The sequence below is a fragment of the Lygodium microphyllum genome, chromosome 12, assembly GCF_053477565.2.
Source record: "Lygodium microphyllum isolate KBCC chromosome 12, Lygodium_microphyllum_v1.1.10, whole genome shotgun sequence".
Taxonomy (NCBI): Eukaryota; Viridiplantae; Streptophyta; class Polypodiopsida; order Schizaeales; family Lygodiaceae; genus Lygodium; species Lygodium microphyllum.
This window is the reverse complement of record NC_141146.1, coordinates 97,725,968-97,736,684: the sequence shown is the minus strand read 5'-3', so window position 1 is coordinate 97,736,684 and position 10,717 is coordinate 97,725,968.

The window sequence follows — 10,717 nt, the reverse complement described above, 5'->3', positions numbered from 1 at the left end:
CCAGTTTCTTCCGCAACTCATCTGGCACATGAACATACGCAATGCAGCCAAATACTTTCAAGTGTGAAAAATCAGGCTTCTTACCTGTAAAACATTCTTCGGGGGTCATACCATGAACTGCAGCTGTGGGAGTTCTGTTCATAATATAAACAGCAGTATGAACAGCCTCAGACCAAAAATGCTTAGGCATATTCTTTTCAGCCATCAAGGCGCGTGCAACTTCTGCAATATGCCTGTTTTTCCTTTCTGCAACCCCATTTTGCTGTGGGGTATACCTGCATGTGAACTGTCTCTTTATCCCATGAGATCTCAGAAAATCACTGAACTCATTTGAGAGGTACTCTCCCCCTCCATCTGACCTCAGGCACTTTACTTTCAAGCCTGTTTCTCTTTCAACTGCAGCCTTGAAAGTTCTAAAGTGCTCAAAAGCTTCACTCTTTTCCTTCATAAAATATACCCACAGCTTTCTAGAACAATCATCAATGAATGTGACAAAGTATGAACTGCCTCCAAGAGATACATTTTGTGTAGGCCCCCAAATGTCTGTATGCACAACATCAAGGATATTTCTGCTTACATCTCTGTCATGTGAAAAGGGTTGTCTTGCCTGCTTACCAAACTGACATGCTTCACATACCTTCTGAAATTCTGCAACTTTAAAAGTAGGCAAACCTGTAACCAACCCTTTGGACTGCATTAATTTCAGCCTTTGTATATTTGCATGTCCAATGCGTTTGTGCCAAATTTCAATGTCTGCAACAACACCTTTTCCTTTGGCATACGTAGCAGCATTCATAGTAGGAATTCCAACATCTAGAGTGAACATACGTCCAACTCTACTTCCCTTTGCTACCAACCTGCACTTGTCATTGAAGTCTTCTACAAAGCAGCCCTTTGCATTAAATCTGACTTGCAGCCCTTGCTCTACCATTTGACCAACTGACACCAAGTTCTTTGTAATAGATGGCACATGCAATACATCTGAAAGACTCTTTGTCTTACCATCATGCAAGGACAAGGGAACTTTTCCAATGTGTGAAATTGGGTGGCATGAGTCATCACCCGTCTGCACATAACCTGCATTCTGCAAATCCTGCATCTCCCCAAACCATTCTGCGTGCCTGGTCATATGATTGGATGCACCTGAATCAACATACCAAACATCTTCATGTGTTCCCTTTCTTGTAATAGCATTCAGCATATGCTGCATAATGAACAAACGTTCATTTTTATCTTCATTCTGTCGTGAAGACGATGCATAGTTTCCTTGCTGCAACTTACCACTGCGGATATCATCTCTCTTAGCATAACATTGGGCTGCAATATGACCTGTTTTGCCACAGTAGTGGCACACAATACCAGAGTTGTTAGAACCTCTGTTCTGCCATCCACCTCTTCCTCTAAAGCTCCCCCTGCCTCTAAAGTTACCACGACCTCCTGAAACCTGCATATCGCCAAATTGTTGATTCAATCTATTTTGCTGGTTGTCACTACCACGTCCTGTACCACGGCCTCTTGAAGAGAACCTGCCACATCCCCTTCCTGAACTGGAGTAGAAAGCTTGGACCTGTTCACCACTTCTTTCAGGTGTCTCACTCTGCATGTTGATCTCTTCAGTGATCATAAGGGAGACCAACTCATCGAAATCTAGAAATGGCTTTCTGACATATACAGAAGTTACAAAAGACTTCCAAGCCTTTTCATTGTTAAGTCCACCCAAGGTAGACGACACCAAATCATCATCATCGGGCATTGCATCAATCGCTGCCAATGCATATGCAATGCTTCTTACCTTCAGTGCATACTCATTGATAGACATCTTCCATTTCTTCAATGTATTCAACTCTTGCTTGAGTTGAATCTTTCGTGCCTTTGGATTTACAGAAAACATACTTTCAAGTATGGTCCAAGCTGCATATGAATTCTCTGCATTTCTAATGTGTCCCAGCATATTATTGTCAATTACTGTAGACAACCAATACATGACCTTTTTATCCTTTGCATTCCATTCCTTCCGTGCCTTTGTCTCTTCAGTAGTTGGAGGATCACTCATCTCCGGTTCCTTTTCTTCACCTGAAACAAACTCGTAGAGGCCTTTTCCAATAAGGAAGTTCGTGACACGGAACTTCCATGAAGGGTAGTTGTTCTTGTCAAACTTCTCAATGATAGGGCTTCCACTGTTCTCTGCCATTATCACAAAATTAATACCAACAGCAAGTAAATCTTCTGCAACCCTGGACCTGTAGTGCACAACATTACACCAGACAGTCTTTTTAACTGTCTGCTCAACAATACATGCAATCTACAACTTTTTTGCAGATAAACCTTGTATTTACTCACTGGTAAACACCTTTGAACTTACAGATCTGAAATCTGTAACCTGCGCACCCACATTCGGTCAATACAGTCGAAGTCACAATGTACCCCGAAACTACTGTCCGCAACCTTGCGGCTCTAAAACGGGCCCTGAAACGGCCTCAAATGCCCAAAATCTCTGCGGGAAAGCCCTAAAGGGTTAATCTGCAGAATATAAAGCGCTCTTCGCGCACACCAAATCTCACTGCAATCTGAGATTTTTGCTCTGCCCTGCTTCTGGTGCCTCCACAGGCAATATCCAAGAGAAGGAGTGGAAGAATGGGAGAGATTCTTACTCGTAGCTTGCTTGCTCGAACCTTGCTTCTTCTCCTTCACTTCAACCTTCGAAATCAGCCTCTCTCAATGGCACGGTTCTGATACCATGTCAAGAATCGCGTGGTGGAGAGGATTGCTCAAGATGCTGTGCCGAACACACACAGAATGCACAAGGAGAAGCTCACTCAAGAGACAAGAAGAGAGATGGAGGCCAAAACGTTTTCTTGCTGATTTCTTCTTCTTCTTTCACACACTTCACAATGTACACAAAATATAGATAAGATACAAGATAAAAGGAAAGTGGTCTACTAAGTCAAACAATGCATAACCGACTACACTAGTTGACTGGCGCTATAACTATGCCAGCTGTAAATAGGTGTAACAACCTGAATATAATAAGTAATGAGTCAATGGCCATGTGAGAGTCATAATGACCACCGACGTGCTAAGTGTAGACGTGTGGACCCATCTAACCAGGCGGTCCATCATCAATGTCCACATGTGTTGAGCTTGTCATCTCAACACCTGAGTCTGCCATCTCCCTTGGCAATACTAGTGTGGCCGTGCGGGCCTCTAATGTCCAAGTTGACTTGACTTTTGATTGGAGATACTCGTATAGCAACACCGGGCTTCCTCAACCCCTGTCCGATGCAAGTGAAGCTGACATCCAAGTGCTTGGGATGCAGGCAGGGGTCTCAACAAATATCAAAGAGGAAGGAGGATCATTGCAATTCACCATTCTTCAATGTGGGACTTACATTCAAGATATGAATTTGCAACTGCATGGTGGTAGTTCCTGGTTTTATCAATGGAACTGGACACATAGCTCAAAACCTCGTAGTTCACTGATAAGTTACAGGGAGCTGCTTTATATAGGCAACTGTATGAATATGGCACTCTGTGCAAGGGAAGGTGATCCGCCTCTTCCTCCCGGTTCATAGGCTTACACGAAGCAAAGAGATGAACTGCTGAAGTTGGAGATGCGCCTTCTGGTGGAGCTAGGGTTTGTCTGCCACATGGAGCACCCTCACAAGCTTCTTCTCAGCTACCTCAACCTTCTTTGCCTTAACAGGGTGCACGAGTTTTGTCAAGAGGCTTGGAACATGGAATTGCATCTACCAAAGCAATACTTATAGGTGTTGTTACAGTTGCCACTCGCTCAACACATCGGAGTGAAGATTCGATGGAGAAAATCCCCCACAACAAAAGTGAAGACAGATACATCTCTATCACAAAGCGTGATTCCCTTAGGCACAGCAGTGGATCAAGGAAAAGGTACCACAGCAGTGGATCAAGGAAAAGCTGATTTTTGGCTCTTCATGCTACGTTTCATATCATTTCATCTATATTGTAGCTAATGCATTGAAATTATTCCACGCTTTGTTTATAAGAAATGTTTTGAGCTGATGGAATGATATTTCATTTTATTCTTATTTCAGCTGTTGAAATGTTCCAGTTGATGTTTCATTATTATTCCAGTTGTTGAGTTGTTCCAGCTGATATTTCATTCCTTATTCTAGCTGTTGAGTTATTCCAGCTCATGTTTCATTCCTTATTATTCCAGATGTTGAGTTGTTCCCAGCTGATGTTTTGTTCTTTATTGTAGCTGGTTGGTGAGTTGTTCCAAACCATGTTTCGTTCTTTATTCTTCTTTATTCTAGCTCTTGAGTTGTTCCAGCTAATGCTTCATTCTTTTCTTTTCTATTCTAATGTTTGTCTATTCTAGCTTATGATATACGAGCTGATGTTTCGTTGTTTCCAGTAGGTTTGTCTATTCCAGCTGATGTTTCATTGTTTCTAGCTGTTGTTCATCTATTCCAGCTGATGTTTTGTTGTTTCCAGTTTGTTTTGTTCTTTCCTGCTGATGTTTCATTGTTTCCAATTATTGTTTATCTATTTTCAACTGATTCGCCTGTTCAAGCTTATGTTTATTCTACTTGATATTTTATCTATTCTAGCTAAGGAGCTGATGTTGCAGCTAATGTTTTCGTCTTGATAATGCTCATCTCGTCCATTCTTCTTTCCATTTGCTGGTGGTATGCCAGCTTCTATTTTGTATATTCTAGCTGATGAGCTGATGAAATTTTTATCGTATATTCTGGCTGATGAGTTGATTTATGACATTGTGATTGTAATGTTGATATAACATTTTCTATTAAGTTTTTGATGTCACAGATTATGCTACATAGCCGATTATATCCACACTCAAGATAAAGCAATTTCATGGCACTTTATCTCCTTCGATTCCTTCATCTATTGTAATTCAAGATTGATGTAGCTCCTTCATTTATCTACAATAATTCAAGAGTGATGTAGCTCCTTCGATGCCTACAAACAGGCACTTGTATATTCAGGAGTGATTTAGCTCCTTTCAACTTTGTAATAATATCTTTTCAATATTAATATAGCAGTAGGGCTATATAGAGCTGTGGGTTTTTCCCTTGAGCCCCCAAGGGTTTTTTCATCCACAGTTAGGGACCTTTATTTGAGCGGGGGTGTTAGCTACATATAGTTTGTCTATATATAGCATCCCTGGTCCCCTCTATATATTCCAACTATGTGTGCTCATTTGATGCACTTCTGGGGTTCCACTTCCGATGTCTCGTGTCTCTCTTCTCCTCTCTCTTCCTCCGTTCCTCGTCTCCCTCATGCACTGTTCAACACATCTAAGTACTCAAAATGATCGAAACAACCTTGATCTACAAGGTAGCACATGCAAAATTGCAAAAATCTTCTCAAAATAACTAAAAATATTAGATTTTCTAAAAATTCTCACTTTTATATATTTTTTGATTTTGGAAGACTTGTAGAACTTAAGATAAGTCCTTGCATATATTTTAACCCACCCAAGCTTCTCATTAAGTTATTAGAACTTAGTAATGGATATTCAAACTATTTTGACGGACTAGTTTTTTTCCCTAAATATTCTGTAAAGATATTGTTTAAGTATCCCATAAGTAGATATCCAAAATACTTGTATGGATCCCTTTTTCTCACTTTTCCTTCATTGAACCTATAGCTTTGCGACAACGTCATTAGTCAAGCTTATACCAAGGTATTGGCTTTTTCTCAAATAATGGAAAAATTTTACATTAGTATTCCCCTTGCATCTTATCATAAATATATAAGTGTTGTTGGTCCTTATTTCTCCTCCTCCTCCTCCTTTTTCTAGTCTTTATCAATATACTGGAAGTAGTAGATCTAAGCTTTTGCCATCTAGCACAAAATTTTTTAGAGGAAAGAGTAGCAAAAATGATACGTTGTTAAAGAAACTATATAATTTATATTTTAATATTCAAAACTTAAAGTTTTCAAAATATTTGTCGGCAAAAATTGGTCTTAAATTGTATATGTAGAATGAGGATAACACGTGCAACTAGGTTTAGTAGTTGTATTATGCTTGTTTACCAACCCCACACATTCTCTAACTAATTAGTTAATTAACAATAATGCTAGCCGCACTAAATAAGCAACACTCACAAGTTTTTGAAGCTAAATTTGTCATACAATTTGAGACATCATCTTAATAAAGATTACATTGTAAAACATAAAACCAAAAATAAGAAAATGGCTTGGTCAAAGTCTAAGATATGGTGTTTTTCACATTTTACTAATTTTCTTTGTTAAACTTGATCTATAACCTCATAAAATCATAGCATTAACATAGAAGGAAATATAAACATGTAGTAGAAGCAACATATCAAAGAGTTACCATAAGTCTCTTTGTTATTTTATAATTACGAGGGAAGGTGCCATTTGCCTATCTTTCAAGAACATATACACTTTTCTTTGCTTTTGTTTAATATTTTTTATCAAAAAATGAAAAAATACTAGATTCTATCCTTGTGAAAGATAATACATATGCAAATTCTAGTTGACTTTGCTTAGTGGGGCTTACAATAATGAAGAGATACAACTGAATGAGTAAACTACAATAATGATTAGTTTTGCATTTAAAAATAAGGACCAAATAATAAATTGTTTCACAAAAAATAAACACACAATTAATGACCAAAACTAATGTGTAACTACCTGCCTTATTTAAGCTAGACCAATGTTTAAAAAATCCTCACTAATAAATCACACACAAGTAATACACTTTAATGGCATGAACTACCTACTAGCTATTTACATATTACTACTACTACACATACACAATCACTAACTTTTTAACTTCGATACCTATCAAATACTATTGAATATGATTAATAACCATGGCTAATCTCTCTCTCTCTCTCTCTCTATTTGGTGATACACCAAGCCATCAGTAACTACTTAACTAATTTTAAGTAGCTAGTTCACTTATTAACAAATAATCAACAACTAATTACTTAATTAATATATTAATTAATTAATTAATTAATTAATTATATAAACTAAACTTAGTTCTTAAGAATTGATCAATCACCCAAACAATCTAAAAACTAAGAATCATTAGTTGTTATTAATTAATTAATTACTAATCAAGGATTTAATCAATCTAATTTAAAGTTTTAAAAAATGCCTCACACACACACACACACACACACTCTCTCTCTCTCTCTCTCTCTCATATTATTTAGTAATACACTAAACCATCACTACAACTAAATACATAATCAATGACTTGAACTACCTAGTAACTAAACACACGATTAATGACCCCAACTACCTATTAACTACCTACAATATTTAAGCTAAAGTAAAGCTAAAAATAACTGGCACTAATTAATCACTACACACAATTAATACACTTCAATGACTAAAGTCTAACTATGTACACTACTTAAGCAAATAGACTTTAATGTCTTGAACTAACTGCATACACTATTGCTACCTACAAATCATTGCCCAACTGGGACTAATTAATCACACATAATTAATACACTTCAATGACATGTTACTACCTACTGACTATCTACACTACTTAAGCTAATGCACGTTAATGATCTCAACTAAGCTAAACTAAATTCTAACTATGTACGCTAGTGAAGCTAATAGACTTTAATGTCCTGAACTAACTACTTATAATATTACTACCTACAAATCGCTGCCCCCGCACTATTGCCCACAAATTGTTGCATACAAATTGGATTTTATTAATTGCATGCAAATAATTATTTATGTTAAAGTTGAAGTTAAGTCAAAACACAACACAATCCATTGACCACCAAATTAATGGTGACATTCAACGAATCAACATCATGAAATCCATGAGATCTATGATGATTAACATGCAAGTGTCCAATTGTTTCACTCCAACTCCAAACATATGAACTAGTCCTCAACCATGAACTCATCTATCTCTCTCTCTCTGAAATTTGTCACTCTAACTTTGAAGTTTGTGAATTCAAACACCATGAACTCATCCTCGTCCATTGCTCTAATTGATCGATGCAAAACATTTAAATTGTCTTCTCTTTGTTGTCTAAGCTTCTGTTAATGCTGTAGTAAGTCCTCGTATTGCTAGATTCACTCTCACAACATCATTTCGAGCCACAAGAAAGTCATCTTCTTCCTCCTCATCCATCATCCCATCTTCATTCTCATAGCATGCCCGAGATAACATCTTTGCTAGTGGGTTATCTCTTCCTACAATATGGTGAAATTCGGGGTTCAAAGATTTGATCTATGTAATCCATCAAAGCATAGCACTGTGCGGGGTAGCACAACTAGTAATCATACCCAATACCAGCAAATTAGTCTCAATGACTACACGAGCACCCATAAAATACTCCTTATCACATTTAAGGGCTGCCACAATTCCCCATAATTCTCTTTTTACTTGTGGATACCTTCTTTAGTTAATTCCTCCTGAATTGTCACACACACACACTCTCTCTCTCTCTCTCTCTTGTATTGTCAACTGGTTTGTCTCTTTTGACTACTATTGTTATTGAAACTCTTGTTCCTTTTGCTTTTTATTGTAGAACTGAAATAGTAACAATAGAATAAAATGATAAATGATGAAATAAGTTTATCAAACCAGTGACACGTGCAGCTTAGTAAAGGAGTTTGAAGCAATGAATCCATAATGGGCTTTGATACCTTGGAAAGGGTCCTAAAACACTACAACAAAAAGGCTCCATAGACGCACTTGTAGATGCAATATTTGAATTGTGTTAAAAAATGTCGGGCGCATTTATTACCACATCTACTAGTGCGTCTACAATTTCGCATCTACAAGTGCGCTTATAGTGAAAACTACACGCACATATAGATGCGCATATACACCCAAATATAGATGCGCATATACACGCACATATACAAGTGCATATACATGCGCACATACATGCGCATATACACGTGCACATAGATGTGATCTCACCTGCAAATTAGACGCAAATATAGACACGAAAAACAGTGTATGAAAAAAAATCTCAAAGGAGATGTGCTTGTTTAATGCGAGTGCATCTACAGGCGCGTCTACTCTATGGATCAGACGCGCTCTTACATGCGCCAGCTCTACGAAACTCAAAAAAACCTAGGAGGTTTTATGGATCTTCAACACTTGCGCGTCTACGAGAGCGTCTACTCTGTATATCACACGCGCTTGTAGACGCGAATTAGTAGTGAAGCACAAAATAAAAACTAGGAAAAGCAAGCAACAACTAACATACCCAAAGCTAAGAAGGAACCAAAATAAAACTCAGAGTTAACACAGAGAGAGAGAGAGAGAGAGAGAGAGAGAGAAGAGAAGAAGGACTCACCTTGAATATTTGTTGTGATGGGCAGCGACACAAATACAAACTCCTTCTACTCCATCTCCTTGCTCTTTGGCTGTTCTCCTCATCGCAACAAACAAGAAGGTAGCAAAATACAACTCAAAGAAAAGATAGAGAGAGAAAGAGAGAGGGAGGGAGGAAGGGAGGGAGGGAGGGAGAGGGAGAGAGAGAGAGAGAGAGAAAGTGAGTGAGTGAGAGAGACAAGAAGAAGGACTCACCTTGAATCGGTGTTGTGATGGGTGGCGACAGGGCTACAAACTCCTTCTCCTCCCTCTCCTTTCTCTTTGCCTCTTGCTTCCTCCTCTCTTTACCCTTTCTTCTTTGCCTCTTCCTTTCTCCTCTCTTTGTGTCGTGCGCCTGTCAAAAAAACCCAAAAGAAACGCAAGACGGGACTACTTTGAAAAGAATGACACACCAGCAAGATTTTTCAAATTTTTTTAAAATTTTAGTGCGTATCTGTGCGCGCATCTATAAGCGCGTGTATATAGAGCACTAATTGCTTATAAACACACTTATATATGCACAGTTAAACACACTTATAGATGCGCATCTACACGCGCTTATACATGCACATATACATGTACAAATACATACGTATATATATGTGCAAATACATGCGCACATAGATGCGATTTCACCTGCAAATTAGACACAAATATAGATGTGCAATTGCGTCTATATTTTTCAAAATTTTTTAAAATTTTGGTGCGCGTCTCTGCATGCGTCTATAACTGCTGCTTGTTGTAGTGACGTGCCTGAAAACGCGTCTATTTGCGTGGATATATAGACGTAAAATTCGCGTCTATTTACACGCTCTTTTACACGCACATACAGACATGATGATAGACGCGCCCGAATTTGCGTGTCTAACATGTGCATCTATGCCTCGTTTCTGTTGTAGTGAAAGTTCAGTCGATGTCCGAGTTGCATGCATGAGATACAAAGTTGGAAAGGATGATCTGTGGCTAAGATTCCATGTTGTAATGAACAGTTGCATGTTGCACATGAAATTTTAGGAGCTAATACCTTTGGAATTCGGTCTTAGGATCTTCAGCAAAGTTGTAGATCATGAGAAGGCTATAGTTTTTCTTTTGAGAGCTTGATGATCCAAGTTATACATCAAAAGATACGAGTAGCTTTCTACAAGGTGGTCCTATACAACAATATTTGAGATAAGATGAGAGTAAGTCTGAAGGATGTAAACATGTGTACATGACATATGCTTTGTTACAGATGATTGAGGTTGACTTAAGGATATTGAGGGAAGAGAGGAGATTCAAGATATGCAAGATAAGAGATATAAAGGAGGCAAATACAAAGAAGAATCTAGTGGAAGATGAGTATTTTGATCATTGAGAAGAGGAAGATGAGTATGGGTTCAC